Source organism: Rhyacophila brunnea, unplaced genomic scaffold (genome assembly GCF_057557595.1).
Source record: "Rhyacophila brunnea isolate RB1 unplaced genomic scaffold, BYU_Rbru_1.0 scaffold_6, whole genome shotgun sequence".
Taxonomy (NCBI): domain Eukaryota; kingdom Metazoa; phylum Arthropoda; class Insecta; order Trichoptera; family Rhyacophilidae; genus Rhyacophila; species Rhyacophila brunnea.
In genome coordinates, this window is record NW_028233276.1 from 47,691,069 (window position 1) to 47,709,815 (window position 18,747).

General features: G+C 33.1%; 1 protein-coding gene across 1 annotated transcript in view; it reads left to right on the plus strand.

Annotated features, from left to right (window-relative positions):
- Positions 1-8,735: 8,735 nt before the first annotated feature.
- kmr (pleckstrin homology domain-containing family A member kramer) overlaps positions 8,736-18,747 on the plus strand; it is a 143,246-nt gene continuing 133,234 nt past the window's right edge. The window contains exon 1 of the mRNA XM_085957084.1: positions 8,736-8,884. The gene's annotated coding sequence lies outside the window, so the exon portion shown is untranslated. The remainder of the gene's footprint in view (positions 8,885-18,747) is intronic.

The window sequence follows — 18,747 nt, forward strand, 5'->3', positions numbered from 1 at the left end:
TTTTTCCTAGTTTCCGCTATAACGTGGGCGTAAATATTTGTGTAATGAAAATCATTCTGACGTTGATTTATTTTTATTTCCAGATCACCCGTACTAGAGTCACTAATCAATGAGTATTCCATTGCATGTTGGTAGAAAATCTTCAAATCTACAGAAAAAATTTCCTGACAAATCAACAAAAAGAGGTTCGTAAAATCTAATACCATTATTTAAAACGATCTTAATTAGATATTTATTCATTGATATATATAATACAAGGTAAGTAGATATTTTTCGCCAAGGGCCGTACGCATTTCAGCACGTATCTTTTTCATTTCCCTCCAAGTTAGTGTACGAATTAGTTTAGGGGCGGAATATTTGTCTCATTCTTATGCGTCCCTGTCGCTGTCATGGTAATATATTTTTTTCGACTCGCTAAAAATTGGCCGCAGAAGACATATTTGAATTCCAAGATATTTTTCCCATCCGTTTGTTCACTGTATAGTTGCTGTATTATTAAGGAATTTTTAAAAGAATAATCTTATGACGTATTAATATACGTCGACGTATAAATTATTTAAAGAATACACTCCAATCCAAAGTGTACACAATTTTATTAATGTTTTGTATTTTCATACTGATTGATATTATTTATCTTCAATATAGCAGTGATTTGTTATGTAATGTTATTTAAAAATAAGATTGTGAATTTATTTACTCGTACAATAATAAATAATTATTCGCGCAGTCAATTGTCCTGATACACTTTTTTCATCACCCGTGATGACTCCCTTCATAGGCTTCCATCATCCAGTAAGACTCCAGATGTTTAATGTTGTCTTGATTGAATTACATTTAAATGTACATGTACATGTCACTCGAGTGGATAACCACAGGCACCATAATGTGGCCACAGACCTTATAAACCTCGCTGGATCGACGGAATTGTCAAATTCGATGAAAATTAAATTTTATGGCACCGAAAAATTAAGGAACAAGAGCAGTCGATGAAGCCAAGAGAAACCTTTATTCAGTATATCTCATGAACACCCCCGAAAACGTGAGCTTTTTTCTGATATACCTATATAAGAAGGGTTACGACCTACGACCCATGAGTTTAATTCATTTACAGAGCCTGAAACATAAAATTTACTAATTGGCCCTTAATACAAAATGTTAGTTAAGAGAAATATTATTTTATTAGTTTTAAATGTCAACGTTTTCATACGTTTCACATTTGATTGATAGCATCTTTAGGATGCTGGTTGCACGTCTGCGGATTTCCTGTTCCACAAAAACATAAAGTCTTCAATGGAAATAAAGTCTAATTGCACGGTTTCAGATTTGAAAGAGGCATTAATAAATTGTTATTAACCATTCAAAATTCTAATCACCACATTACAAACTGTGAACGATTCACACGCTAACTACTAACCGGTAAAAAGAAAACGAGACCAAATTTGTTTTTAAATTCACTGCGATTTGAAGAGGCGGGGACGTGAAAGTGCAAGGAAAAAATATGCTCTGCCGTGTAACATGGCATGTAACACACAACTAATTCGTTCAATTAATTTTATTTCAAACCTCCTCCACAAAATGTCTTACCAAAATGTATCGTTGGTGTTCACCGGAAACTAAATACCTAACCAATAATATTGTCTGTAGATATTGCCTACTCATATTTGTACTTGTTCTGGTGCAGTGTTACCCAGTGGGGGCGGAATGGATCTTTGGAAAATACGGGACGCTAGCCTACTCAACAGTCGTAAATAATACAAAACTATACCTACCTAAAGTTTTCACCTGTATTAATCATTGTATATGTTTTTTTAGCCACAACTGTGCCTTAATGTATGTAAAAGAATACATATCGCATTTTAATGGCAATTCTTCAGTAGGTAGGTACGTGTTTTCTTGGCCGAATATCTATACGTATGCAGTTCGCCGTATCACACTTCATCGTGAAATGTTGTATCGGAAGATTATGATTATGGTCGTATATTAGAGACCGTCTAACCTCTTCGGGCCGTATAGTACTGAGATAAAATTCATGTCTAAATAAAACACGGTTCTTTTCAGCTTACGGGAAGCCAGAGGCAAACAAATTTTGAAAAAATGCCGATATACTGGATTATTTGTTAGGTTTGGTTAAGTTTTCAATCTTGAATAAACATTATTGTCTGCAATTCTCCACGAACAACGCGTAATTTTATAAGATAAGATAAAATAATTACAAGATAAAAAGAACTTTTTATATAAAACGTTTTTAAATTTTCTGTCTAATCATATATACTTGACTTGACTAGCTTAAACAATCAAAAAAAATTGTACTTGATAGAAATAATACTGAAATATCAATTTGACATGTCATATTGATTTCCATAGTAACGCACGTGTATATTAATAATTTAGTTGCTTGGACCCCAGACCCCTAGCAACCGATAATGGTGTCGAAATAACTTTGCATACAAAACAGAATTAACTGAAAATGAATTCAATTCTACTTAAAGATGGCTAAAAGTATTTAAAAAATGAATTGGCATCGTGTTCTGATATATTCTAAAAGTTTCAAATGTCTAGCTAGTCGGGAAGTTAGTTAAAAATCGATTGCAAGATTTGTACCGGACAAATAAAAATACGAGCTAAGAAAAACGTTGTAAAATGCTCACGACAAACTGTACAGTACGGTGAAATGTAATACGTACGATTTACATGTAACCATATGTTTTAGGTTTAGGTGAACAAACCGTCTGCTTGTATTGAAACAAACATCTCAATTATTTAAATAGTTTTTCACCAGTACGAATGGTTATCTTATATTATGGTTTGGTATGGTACGTTCTGTCTGTATAATAATAAACATCGCATTCAATATATTTTTTGATTATACTTGAATGAATCATTTTTACTAATTTTATGAAATGCATTATGCTCGAAAAGTGTGTAGAAGTTTGGAGAAATGCTAGTATAAATTACTGTTGGCTTTTTATGTCCGCCAGTTAATGGAACTATTATTTTTATACCGTTAACCTTTATCAAATGACAAAAAAACGTAAAGGTGCTAGCTATTACTATCATTAGGTATAGAGAGCGCTTTGAATTTTGATGATTTTGGCCGCTATCAACGATTTGACATTTAACTTCTTTATTCTAGTCAAGGTTGATATGAAGGTTTTATAACCTACAAAATAATTAATTAAACAAATAAAAGTTATCAGACACTGAAGTAAACAGAGTTTCCATATATGTCTTGGACAGGGGTTCCCAACAGCGAGCCCGCAGTTTAAGTGCGCCCCAGATTTTATTTGAGTCGTTACAAAATGTTGACAATCGAAAACAAGTCACTTTAAAATTAAAATTCTTGATTTCGTATTAAATATTAAATTTAAAAAATGCGTTAATATAAAATAGCAATTGAATTTATGTACCTACCGTAAATGTACATATTAATATTTTTCACGTAGGTACCTATCTAGTAACAAGCTAATGCAAGTCAGTGCAAAAAAGAATAAGGGCAGTTTTAAACTTAAAATGTTACTTTATTATACATTAATTATTCCTCAGTAAATTCAGATTACAAAAAAAACATATTATTTTCTTGCACGTTACTGTTTTATTGAAATCGTTGAAAAGAGTAACCGACGAAGCAATTTTGCTTACATTCAGTTATCATCAACAAACTATACAATCGCTCGATAAAATCGTGACTTATTTATAACTTATAAAATAATAAACATATTATTATTATTTTTTGTCTCTATAGCAATGATATTTCATCGGGAACTTTATATTATATCCCACTACTCCTTTTTCATCAGTAATGTGCTCCTGATCAAAAACCAGTTGTAAACCCCTGGTCTAGGATCTAGGTATACATATACATATTGTGCAGTTTTAATTAGTAGCCATATATTATATCCCAGTGGCGAAAGGTGACTTTTGGAAAGAGGTAGGCTGTGGAGATCGGATAAAAAGAACACACTTGTCAGGTATACTTACGAGAAATAAGAAGATAATACGATATTACTACTAATGAATAGGTACACACTAATGACAACGACACACTAATTTAATTAAACTTCAAAAACTCACTGACGACATAAAAATTAAGCGATCAGTTTAAATTAAGTAACAACGTATTTTTTCAAAATATTTATACACATCAAAAATCATTAGATAAAAGTTATTTTTATTTTTAAAAACAGTCTATATTTATTAATATTCGATTAAACACCATATAAATTATTTTTTTAAATCATCTAATTATTAATTATTTAGTTTTAGGCTCTGCGATCGGAGCTGACCTTAGTTCATACAATTCGATAGACTGGGCGGGGTTACGTGACGTAAAGTCCATATGAAAAAAATTGAGAATTATTTGAAACATAATCCGACCTTTATTTACGCCAAGACAGAATGCGCACTGTGGTATATTTTTTTAAAACCTTTGCAGATTGTTTTGTAACCTACACATACGGCATCTCTCGTTGGCAAAATAAATTATTTTATAGAATATATTATAATCAAGTGATTATATACCTATTGTAAATAAGTCAATATGCAATTAAAAAATATTTTTCTTAAGAACGTAGGCTTCAAATAATCGCCTAGTATGGAGTCTTCGCCACTGTTATATCCACTTGTGGAATCATATATTCGTCCCTTCAGAGCTTGACAGGAAATCTACCGTTCCCCCTAATAACTCCAAATATGAACACATCCGCCAAAAAAATATTTTAGAGACGTCACCAAATACCACACAGTGATGTATGAATGTATTAACCCTCGGCCTCGCGCACACGTAAGCCACATGTGGTTGCGAGAGTTCGCGAAATACCTGTTCAATACACGATCAGAATCCGACAAAGAAGAAGGTGCACGGGTAATTTGCGATGGGGCGGACTACGTATCGTCTTCTATCGAATACTTTACCACGTCCCATCGCTTCCGTAGTGGGAATCCTGCATTTCCCCACATCTATTCTGGTGGTCCGTGTAATGAAAAAACACTGGCCTGCGACAGGCCGCACCCACAAGTGGCTATCATGTGCGCGCAACTGTAATTGAAAATGTGAATAATTAAGGAGGTCTGCATTCATCAGTGGTAGAGATGAAAAAGATACCTAATTTCACATTAATTTACTGACCACCAGGAATTATTATCTGGATAACTATTTTATGTTTAAACACTTTAAATAATTAATTAGATTAGGTTAAGTCAGAGTAGATTAATTTCATCAATATTGGAATAAGTAATACCTATTGTTATTATTATAATCCTTTTGGTCGGTTCGCAAGGGTTGTCGGTCGCTTAGCCCAAAATAACCAGTGATTGTTAAACATGTGAGTAGTGTTTATCCGAAACATTGATTGCGTTTAACATTTCAGCATTGATTACATAAAAAGGTCACTTCATCTCTACCGGGCATGCCTATTGCGCCCGACCCAAGGGACGCGCTACACTGTCTGGCCATTCGTGGCAATATAGTTTTCCCTAAAATAATTACCTCGAATTATATTTTATAACGGCGAAATTGATTAATTCAAAACTGATAAATCACACTAACAACAAGTTAAAACTATTATATGAATTTGCAGATGAAGAGGCGTTTTACAATACTAAGATAAATATTGGCTATTAAGATCAGCAGTTTTTTTTATTACAACTGTGTTTAACTGTAACTGTATTTCTCTATAGTCATGGTGTGGCTTTATCGGCGCACGATGAAGATAATATACTGGTTAAATTACATTACCAACTAGGAGGTTTTAAGACAAGAATACATTGTACCTAGAAAGTCTACATACTTCGGTGATTTTTTCCGCAATGAGAAGTTTGATCTATTTTAGAGGACAGCAGAAGTGTATTCTCATATCTACGCAAACTTTCTAAGTGGCTCAAAGTCAAATTTCAAAAGCGTTGGTGAGCTGATACGTCTGGTCCAGGATTGGGAGGTGTATTGCAAATTCTTTGCCATCCTTTGATAAAAGACGGCACCACAAGAAAAACGCATATTTTTGGTATTATTAAACACAACGCATGTTAGGTTTATTTTTTTTTAAGTCAGAAGCTTGCCATGTGGTCGGTGTATCAATGTAAAGCCGCATTTAGACCAAGCGAGAAAATGTTTGTTCTACCCCCACTCCAGCGAAATTCTTATTCTCGCTCAACAAAAAGCTCAATCAAGAGAATTTCGCTGGAGTGGGTGAAGAACACACATTCGCTCGCTTGGTCTAAATGCGGCATGAGATATATGTGAATAATCAAAATTAGTGAAGCGTTTGAAGGAAAAATGTTTATTGGCTATTAATATACTAACGTATTTAAGATCTCAATTTTTCCCAAGATAAAAATAACAACGACATAATTTTCTATAGTTACGACGTCATTCAAGATTATTGTGTGTAACATAATATTGACAAAAAAACATAATATTAATTACAACCAGTTGCATACACAAGAAGGTGGTTTTTGGTTGCGAGCCCCACCCCCCAGGAACGTAATAATTTGGCTGTTAAACAGCCTTCTCAGTCGAGATACGAGGGTGGGTCGATAAGTCCTTAGAAAAGCCGACAGGTGGCGCGACTAGTACTGCAAGCGGTTTGTTTTCATGCAGCGGCACTACCGATTCAGTATGCTGCGACGTTTCAATCGGATTGGTCGGGTTGTTGTGTGTTTTTCGTACATTTAAAAAAAAAAATTGCTTGTGGAAAATGGAAAAATGGAAAATGGAGAAAATTGAGTTTAGAGTTGTTATTAAACATTTTAATATAAAAGGGTTAACAGCAAAGGAAATAAAAAATGAGTTGGATTTAGTTCACGGCATATCTGCTCCTTCACTTGCAACTATTTATAACTGGTTAAATGAATTTAAACGTGGTCGTACATCAACAAAGGATGAACCACGCTCAGGACGTCCTGTAGAGGTGACTACACCAGAAATGATCAATAAAATCCACGATATGGTGTTAAGTGACCGAAGATTAAAGTTGAGTGAGATAATTGAGGTTACAGGGATCTCAAAAGGTAGCGTCATTTCTATTTTACATGACAAATTGGGCATGAAAAATATTTCTGCAAGATGGGTGCCGCGTTTGCTCACAGTCGACAATAAACGCAGTAGGGTGGTGGCCTCTAAAGCCCTGTTGTCGCTCATGCAACGCAATCCGGATGAATTTTTTCGTCGCTTTGTGACTGTAGATGAAACATGGATACACCACTATACTCCCGAGACGAAAGAACAGTCAAAGCAGTGGATTGCGAAGGCAAACCATGTCCAAAGAAGGCGAAAACCGTAAAATCAGCTGGTAAGGTTATGGCTACTGTATTTTGGGATGCACGTGGAATTATTTTCGTTGACTATTTGGAAAAAGGAAAAACAATAACAGGGGATTATTATGCATCTTTATTGGACCAGCTAAAAAACAAAATTGAAGAAAAACGGCCTCATTTAAACCGGAAAAAAATCCTCTTTCATCAGGACAATGCCCGTGTTCACACATGTTTACGATCAATGGCTAAAATTGAAGAATTGAAGTTCGAATTGGTCGACCACCCACCGTATTCGCCAGATTTAGCCCCCAGTGACTTTTTCCTTTTCCCAAACTTAAAAAAATGGCTAAGTGGACAACGTTTTTTTTCAAATGAAGAAGTCATCGATCGGACAAATGCTTATTTTGAGGACCTTCCGAAAACTTATTTTTATGACGGTTTAAAAAAAATTGAGAAACGTCTAACCAAGTGTATTGAGCTCCAAGGAAATTATGTTGAGAAATAAAAAAAAAATACAAAAATAAAACCTGTTTTAATGCTTTTTTCTAAGGAATTATTGACCCACCCTCGTAAGTAGGGTCTAAATATCTCAGCATTCTACGACACGTAAGGCCTATGGCCACTGGAACACCCGTGGTACTCATGAATAATAGGTGCACGTATTTGGAGCCGTCCAAAATTCAGATGCGGCATATTTAAAAGACAAAAGAGCAAGGACGACACAAACGATCCTCATAATTATTATTACCGCTAAGTCACGCGAATTTGATAACCACACGTGGATGCCTAGTTATAGCTATTTATCAGGTGTTCGTCGCTAGAGAAAATGTGCTGAGTGTCTGAGTATGGGGAATGTACCGAAAAAGAACGGGGGTCCACGGTTGAACCGATGAGAAGTCATAAGTAGTAGGGGGGGGGGGGGTAGCTAAATGTGGAAGTCAGTGGCGCCTGCCAGCTTTTGTTAAGAGCCATTTCACACGGGACACCTGTGTCAAGCCACCGGTGTGTCGAGCGGCTGTATTTACACATAACTGAATGGGCACGTTCAGACGGAGACACACTAATGTCGCGTTAATTTATATGTAAATGCGGCATATCCGACACGCCAGTGGCTGGACACAGGTGTCCCGTGTGGTATGGCTCTAACTCCCCCCCTTGCGTAGAAGTTATTTTTCTAAATGGAAATTAATCTGTTTAAAGAAGTGCCGGAGCGCCAACACGTCGCGTTCCAGCTCCACTACATCACTGGTTAATTTGTACTTATTTTGTTTTACATCTGTCACGCGTGAAACCCACTCATTTTTCAATAATTTTACTAGCGATATTGTAATTAATTTGCATAACGCGATTCAAATTGCAGACACATGGCCAAAGTGGCCGGATGATAATCGTCGCACCGCGCAACCAGTCCGTCAGTCGTCGCCCCTCGCATCCGACGAATAATGCCGAGCCTCGCAAAACTCCGCCACTAGTAAGGAGACTCCAGTAGTAAGTGTACGAACCAACCGGGCGGTCTCTCGCGATCAATACCCTATCTAAACACCGCCACTCGTTTTACACCCCTAAATACGCTTCAAAACATTGCCCTCGCGCGCGATATCAACATCGACACAACCCCGTAACGTATACAACGGTATAAATAATAAAAAAAAACGTTATAATTCGTCAAAACAAACCCAAAAAGAAAACAAAAAAGGTTTTTTTTAATAATCTGTGTTCTTCCGGTTTTCCGACGTTTTCCGCTACCCTACAAATCGGAAACGCGTCGAGGAAACAGCGTTTTCCTCATCTATTTAAACGATACATTCTCATCCTTTTTTTACAATTAAATATTGTGTTTTTTATATTTAAAAATTTGTTTGTAATTGTATTTCCGTTGTCACGTTTGAATGACGTTTTAATGTGTCGAACTGTGAATGTTGTGATATTTTGACGTGTGGACGAAATTGTATCGATTCAAAATGCCGCCTACTATTTACAATGCTATTATTTTGTGCTATGTGTTTGGATAACTACCGATGTTTTGGTTTCACGGACTCTGTTAGGTATATAAGATCTTCAACAATATAGTAGGTATAATATATACCTGCGTATTATTGTGTATGTGAGCCGTAGTATTTTTAATGTGAGGGAAATGCGTATTTAAATCGATATTATTTTTGTGTGAGTTTTCCAGCGCACGTAGGAGTTTGTTTATTTACATTATTATTTACTTACGATTCTAATATACTTGTTACTTTTTTAAATATGTTTTTGTACATATTTTATAAATAATAGGTACAATCTTTAAATTTTCTTTAATGCTTTCATAATTATTGTCATTTTATTTAGGTTTAGGCATTTTATATTGTGTTATACTATAATAATTTATAACCTCCAATTGATATGTATCTATATACAGCATTTTATTAACTGTTTACAAACATGTATATAATTTTAAATCATAATTATCAAGGCATATAATATTGAAATTCACTGTGTAGTGTATGTAACTGAACAAGACTTTTTACGAGAAACAGTTGTTAGTCATTCGCTCGGCTTTTATTGAGGGTTCCATGCCCTGGGTAACACTATAGTGTTTAAGGAAAAAAGAGTATCTTTTACAGTCGACGATTATTAACATAGACATTAGTTTTGTGCATATAATATACCTATTTGTTAATCCAGATTTTCTTCTTTTTATTTTGATTGTCTTCTCAGATTTTGAGCGTTGAGTGTCATTATTATAAGGTAATCCTGAGGTTGGCGATCAATCTCACGCGAGGGGTCTTCACTGTGCTCTACTTGCTGGACTCATGTTCAACCCAGTCGCTAATCCATTTAAGCCAGAAAATATAGCTTCTGCAACCTTCTCGTCGTCATTCAATAAGTGGCTTGATTAAAAATATTACTTCTATTTAACAAGTTTTTACGACAGAATTTAATATTATATATTTTGCCACAGTGAATCAACCTTGTAAAACGTCAAGCTTTTTAAAACGGGCTGTTTGATAAATTCTGACGCAAATAAAAATATTACAATCGTACATTTTATTCAGTCGACACCGTGCAAAAAAAAAAGATTCCTCATCTATGACGATGGAATATTTGTGATTGTTTTGTATTTTAAATGCATAACAATCTTTATTTAACATATTCTCAGATAATTAAAAGAAATGACAATACTTTATCATTATTATTAAGTTTCTTATATATTTTGGGTTAGATTGGTCGATTGAAAATTCATAAAACAGACGAAACCGGTCATGTTTATTATAAATGTGGAATGGTAAGTAATTAACTAAATAATAATAATAATAATTGTGTTAGATTTTTTTAAATAATATGTATCCTAACAAAAAATAGCAGTAAAGAAAATTAATAATAAGTACATTACTATTGACCTCTTATTGACCTTTCTTTAAACATCGAAAAGTTATTTTTATGCAGTCCTGATATCTATTAGTTTTGCTATAACTATACTATTTCACATTAATTGGTATTAACTACCCAATTTTTTTCCTTTGCCATCTTCAGGCTCTATGTATATCTGTATTCTGTAGATATACAACTGACAAATATTATAGTGTATTCATTTGTATATCTGTGATAAATAGTAAATAATTATTTAAAAAAAATACTGATTTTCAGTTGTACATATAACACGGGTAAAAGCAGCTCAGACAGACGAAATTGGATCGCTAAAATATTGTTAAAAATTAATTAAGTGAAAAGAAAGCTTTTCTCACGAATTTGAAATGTAAAAAAAATATAAACACGTCATCGTAATAAATGAGGTTTTTTTCTATACTCAGTGTCGAGTAATTAATATAATATTATATCTTTGGGATATATTTATGCGATTCTGAATTTACCAAAACACCGCCATAAAAATCTTCGTGCCATAAACATGTTTACGTTGATTCAGATTTATGTCATCTCGCACAAGACAAAGGACAAATTTGTACTTAAAATAACTCTTATAGGTACAATATAATTTAAATTTAATGTCCATCTACCAGTCTTCGTCGATAGTATCAATATACCATAAGGTTTGTTATTTTTTGGGAGTTTTTATATTTTATTGAAAATGACTTAAACTTTACAGTTTACTGCAATTAACTAGGAACATTACATCAACGATGGAAGTATTATATCTCATTTAGTATTAAATAAAATATATCTGTGTTGATAAATTATCTCTAATTTAAACTGATTTTGCTGTATTTTTAAAACTGGTTTATGACGTAAAATGTATTACATTAAATTTGACACACTTTCGTTTTTCTTGAAAATGCGACAAAGAATTTACGCTCGATTTCTTCATGGTTAATTTATTGGTTTAATATATAAATACGAATTGAGCGGCTTAAATAAATTTCAACTCATATAAGTACCTTTCTACTTCGATTAATAAAATTAATTTGTGGGTCGTTGATACTATATTTCCGATCATACTTATATGCCAGTATTTTTATGATATCTATATTTTTATATTTAAATGATTCGGAAAAATGTCATAATAATAAAACAACTCAACAGTTAATGATTTTAAATTGACTGAATTTTAAATGACTTCATGGTTGAGTTATCGATGGTTTATTTCAATAAATGCACGTACCGCGCATACTGTAGGTACCTATCCCCAGCATTTGAGCAATAATCACATCAAACATCAAATAATAACGTATTGCCTACATCACTAGGTACGTCAGTCACATGTGCACGTGTAATTTATTTCTTCAATCGATTGTTTAATAAAATACATTATTAATACTGCTAATCTTTCGTATTTAAATAGATAATCAGTAGGTACTCAATACAATATTATATTATTGAAAATGGGTAAACGAAATTCAATACTATATGTCATGGCCCCCACATCCTGAAGCGGGCCCCAGGCTAGGATATTTGTCGGGTCCCCCTACCTATCGCTAAGTATAAAGGCAGTGTGACGCTCCACGGTACCGTTTTCTAAATGGTGTACGCGGTACAATTAATGTGTATATTTTTTTAGTGTTTTTTTTTGTGTACTTTTAATACATCCGTTTCAATTATGGAGTTTTCGAGTATTATAAAGATACACAATTAAAAATTGTATTGTACAACCACATAATTTTAAATAATAATATTATTGAAGGATGTGAAGCAAATTTGTGATGTGTGTTTATCTCACTTATCTGGTCGACTCGCCTCGCCGGAACCAAAGTCTAGGGCCCTGTCAGCCCCCCTCCGCCCCTTTGTGGGCCATGCTATATGTACTTGATTTCTGTATACAATATATACCTACGTATTTATTTGATGTCCTGTCACCTGCTATGGGTTATGAGTAGGGAATCCAATCCCGAGCCAAAATTCTGATCCCGGGATTTCGGGATTACAATTTGACAATCCCGGGATTGGCATTTTTTTTCATTGTTAATATAAAAATTAAAATTTACAAATAACATTGATAAAATCGGTCAAAAATAAATCTAGTATAATTTATACTATTTAAGACATTTATTGTTAATATTGTATATCTACGTTCAATCTTTTAAATACATAAGTTTAATGGAGTAAATAATATTGTAATATAACTAATAATGTGAATTTAATATGAGATTGGTGTTTCTGATAGTAAAGACTTAATGAATGGGTTAGCGAGATTTAAATGGTAAAGCAAATCATGGTGTATACTGTATGGCCTTTCCGGTTCATAAATCTAATTAGACAGCCAAATATGAAACTGCCGTAAAACGTATGAGATCATGGTGGAATTACTTTGTTAAAAGTGCGAAGCATTGTTTTTTTCCAAACTCTCTCATTTTTATTAATTTATGTGAAAAAAATAAAATGAATCGGCAACTTACACATGGGTATAAATCAAACTTCATTCTAACTCAGTTAATTTGTAATGTAGTAATTTGTTATTAAAAGTATTTTTTGTTGTTATATTTTCGTTTTTATTTAATTTTCCATAAAAATTGATAAAAAAAATCAATCCCGAAAGTTTCGGGATTTATGTTTATCAATCCCGGGATTCATAGGTATAGAAAATAGCTCGGGATCCCGGGATTGGAATCCCTAGTTATGAGCCTGAAAATAGGCTACATAACGTCATGTTCAATGTACATGATATGCCCATGTAAGTATAAAATAAGCATAGGGTCCTAAATCAAGAATAAGAATAAATTATTGCCGTATGTAATTAATACGTCATTTCAATTTAGTTACTTATTCATAACTATGTTAATACTTTGGAAATAATCCACTCGCCAAAACATTATCGTGACGTTTCGACTTTGAGAACAAAATCAAGTTTGCAAACCAGTATTTTAGATTTAGCATTGCTGATTTCCCGTTATATCTCACGGTATAATACCCACATCATAAATAGGCCGGCGAGGGTGGCGCTAGTGTTCGCAGTCATGTATTGAGTCTATTGTGAAAGAATGGTAGTTCCAAAACCTAGCACCTGCCAATTTATAATATAGCCACTAAAGCTAGCAATACATTTCAATCAGGCTTTAACACATTTACGTAATATGTACAGAAATAGTTGAACTCTGTGCCAAAAAAAAAACATTACAAAGAAAATTTATTTACCTCGGTAAAGCCTGCGTTTGTTTTTCATTAACGGGCGCTTTTCATTAAGTTCACACCCAAAAATAGTGTTTCAACCCTTTTCAGTTGAGTGAGCATTTATTTTTGTAATTCGTTTTTCTACTGTAGGTATAATAGGGTTATGGCATATACAGTGACGTCCCTAGACAAAATGCCGCCCCTAGGCAGGGCCAAAATGCCGCCTCATTTTTATATAGTATTTTTTATAATCCTTTCATGGCTTCAATATCTAAGAAATCTGTTGTATAGATACATTACTAACAAAATATAATTACCACTAAATCTATTTTTATTTAAGTAAATGTCATCTGTAACTTCCACTGTCTCTGGTTTAATATACAATATCGCGAGTCCACGGTTTCAGATGCATTTAAAAATACACCTGGTAACATCCAAAACTCGCGAGTGAAATAATTCGCAAATCTGCACGTGTCATTACTAGCGATCAAAGACGTGGCGGACAACGGAAGTAAACTAGACATCAACCCGAAAAAAAATTCAGTCCTGTTAAATCTTTTATGTTTATTAATACATTTTGTTTCCAACCAGTGAGCTGAATTTTTTAATGAAAAGATATTTTAGTTGTTACTAAGTTTAGGTAGCTGTTTCTGCATATACCTACTGATTATTTTCTATTTGCCGCCCTTCGAATAACTGCCGCCCCAAGCAACACTCAACCTGCCTACCCCCACGGGACGTCACTGGGCATATAATTTGAGTTAAATGTGTCTTTATAAAATGTGTTTATCACTTGGTATTCACATAAAAATTGTTTTACGACCAGTGTCTCACTCGCGTGATGAGTTTTATTATGCATGAATAGGTACCGAAATTTACATTTTAGTTTTTCTAATGTTACAATAATTATTATCTATACTGAATCATGGTGGTAGAAAATGAATTAAACAAAACAACTGGAAAGGGATACAGGGTTGCCATATTAAATATCGTAGATTATATTATGTAGTTTTAGTGAATTAACAGTTTGACTGACTGTTTTTCTCATGAAATAATATATAAATTCTGTACAATATTTGTGATCTATTATTTTATGCATTTTTTTTTACAAATAAGTTAATTCAGTATGTTTAACCGATATAATATATACCTACCTCGCATACAACCATTGCGGACCGCTTTCATAGGAACAAAAAAGTACCAATTTTAATTTAAAACTTAGCCGTAAGTACGTTTATTTAACTAATATTTATTTTATTCAACGAATTATTCATAAGATTTAAGAATGTAACATTAAAATTATTGAACATACATAATTTTGAACTTCTGAGAAAACATATTATAACCAATAGAAAAACATGTTTGAAAAAAGTAAGGACCGAGCCTGGATCTCTCGGGTATCGCGCCCATACACATAGACTACTGCGTTAAAGGCGTCATACTTAATTGCGACAAATTTTAACTAACGGCTTTTAATACCGCTTTCCAAATTGAGCTACCATTGGCGATCGGCTTTTGTATTTTAAATCAAAGTAGGTATTACTTTAATTACTAACCGACGTCACGGATCACTACAAGATTGTTTGTAGTAACTTACTTGAACTTGCTAATAATTTTTAATCAATTATTTTTTTTATTCAACGAATAATTCATAAGATTTAAGAATGTGACATTCTAATTATTATTGATTGATTGAAAAAAAAATTCTATTGGTTATAATATATTTTCTCAGAAGCGTTTTCAAAATTATGTACCTATGTTCAAAGTACAAATTGTTTAGGTGAATGGAACAGTACTTCGTCGTCAGGACCTCGTGAGCCAGATAATTTGGTTATTGAGTAGGCTTCTCACAATGGATTGGCTCTCTCATCTTGGAATTCTTGATTAGTGAAATATGTACGATATTAATGTATAATTTCAATAATGGAAAATAATAATAAGTTAGCTACATAAGATAAGTAGAGTTAGAGTTGATAAATTGAAAAGAAATTGTTCAAAAACTAGCTTACTACATTTACTGATTGGAGAGAAACTATACACAGAATGATGTAGGCACTAGACTCAATTTCCGCTATGTTTAAAACTAGTTAGGAACTCTTCATCAATTTTGACCGATTATAAATTTTAAGTTGCTAAAATACTCGTTGGTTAGAGTAGGTACAGTAAAACATTTTTAGAGGATACGACATAATATTTTATATACCTACTTAATAATATATTATAATATATATTATTTTTTTGTCACTACAGCAGGCGAAAAGGCTCGATGACAGTAGTGTATTTCAGTGACGAAGGGTGGAGGTAGACTGTTCTTCCATAAATAGTGCACACTAAACTTTCGTATGTATCTGTTTTTATTGAAATAAGACTACAATTTACAAATGGTGTTGGTTAGTTTTTAAAGTTCAATTAAACCCTGCGAAAACCAAACCATAATAGATAATAGTCAAACAATACTCATATATCTATAAAATATCTAAAATTTTGCTATTAAAGCATACATAATTTTTTTTAATCTATTATGGTTTAGTTTAGGTAGGGTTTAATGAATTTTAAAAAGATAAACTAACAATATGTTTAATGTGCATTCTTAAGCCAACGAAAACTAATAAGTACCTACCTATGAATGAAAAGTGTGCACAATTTTGTCGTATCGCCCAAAATATTCCAAAACTGGTATGGTTTGGTTAGGCAGGGCTTAATTGATTTTTAAAAACTAACCAACGCCATCAGTAAAGTGTAGTCTTAGTTCAATAACTGCCTACGTATTACTAACAAAGTTTAATGTGCATTATTTATGTAGGATCTTAGCGGCCTACTTTCACCCTTCGCCACTGGTGTATTTAGTAATAAAAGAGAAACAATCACAAACATTCAGGCTTTGAAAAAATCACATAAATAATATATTGTGACCGCATTGAGAATCGTACTCGGAGCCCCCGGATATAAGACCAGCGCCTTACGCACTGGACTACGAGGGTCGCATTAGGTTTAGTAGGGTTAGGCTATGTGAATTAATATAACATGTACCTATGTATAGTTTTATTATGATTATTCGCTTTTACTAGTTCCGAAAATTTAGGTGATCGTATTAGATTAATTGTTTTTTTGGGTCATTTAACGGGGAAATGCGTGAAAACTAGCTCTTATGAAAATAATATTCATTTTTATTACGGTACCACTTTAAAGATTACGCCATTTAATACCCACATTTTTTTTATTATAGGTACGTGAATTAACAAACGTTGCATAAGCCCATAAGCGTCAAAATATGTGTCGAATCCCATTATTCCAAAGTTTTTTTCTAGTTATATATTTTCAACGAAGTTAGAAAAAAAAGTTTTATACATAGAAACTCTCATTAATTTATTAACATAAAATATAGCAAAGGTAATAGAAATAAAATATAAAAACATATTCTTTTTTTCTTCCATTGATAAAATTCTAAAAGGCTCTATACCTAACTATTTCATACGTTTGTGTTCTTTGCGATAGTTCTGCCTTGGTCTTATCACATATACTGACATAAGATGAATTTACTTTGAAATCTTCTCTAGTTGTAAATTCTTGTCCGACTTCTTTGTTTTCATAAAAAAAACATTTTTCTTTTTTATTGTATGCGAGTTTGTCCATATTTATCATTAAAGGATAATCCTGATAAATCAGTTGCCTCTTTTTCAACTTTTTCATATTCTTCTCAATTTTATTTTGTTATTCTTAGAAATTATTGATGAAATTTTCTAATGACTTCAGTAGGATAGATCCTTTCAACAGTTCGCATTCCACTGTTTAGTAGCGAGACCATAATAAGTAAACGGTGAACTGCACCCAATCACAGAAATTATCAAAAAAAAAAATATCATAAATTATCAAAATCCGTCTGTAAGACAATTCTTTAAAGACATTCCAAGATCTCGGGACCCCACGCGGCCGTTTAGTCCACTTACCGCTAAACCAGCCCCTGAATGAATGATATAAATGCTTGAACAATTCCAATTGCACAGATAACCAAACGTAGTAAATCAACTTCAAAGTTAATAATAATACGTGATTGTAAATTCTACATATCTGATTTTAATTGTCTGTAAATAAGGTCGTCTTCTCAAAAAGATTCTTTATTACTATTCCATAAAAATATGAATATTTTTTTTTGTAAGTATATTATTATTTTTTGCGATTAAATAAGAATACGGCAATTCACAATATTCAAATTACATAATATAATTTAAAACAATAATATGAATATTTTATAAACTATGTCCATGGAATATATTCCAATAATGGGCATAAGATGATTATATTATATTTGCATAGAATCAATAAAATGTTTGAATCTATCATAACAGGTATGTTATTATTCTATCCGGAGCTACAACCCTATGTGGGTCATGGCCTCCTCCAATATCTGCCTCCATCTAGGTCTTTTCAAAGACACTTCTTCCTCGACATTATCTCTCCATTTTGTAAAATGTCGACCAGGTTTTCATTTGCCGTCCAGCTTCCCGAATGTCAGTTTCTTTGTCATTCGTGACTCATCCATTATGTGTACAATAGCCCAGCCATCTAAGGCGGCCCAATTTGATGGACTGTAGTGAAGATCCCCGCGCAGCTCGTAATTGTATTTTCGTTTCCACCCCAACTGTGTCCGAAGATGCTACGCAGCACGTTTCGCTCAAATGAGCCCGAAACTCTCTTCATGCTTTAGTGGTGCCATTTAGTGAGCCATATACGATGATTGGTCTTGTTAGTGTTTTGTAAAATATTTGGTGATATGAAAACTCGTTTGTCATTCACTTGTCATTTACATACTTTATACTTAATAAATACTCAACACCACAATTTTTTTTATAATTTAGTGAATCAAGGTTATGTTGATTGCCATCATTTTAGCTTCCATTTTGTAGAACAGAAATTTCAAAAGATTATATCAGGTTGTACAAAAAATAACCGTGT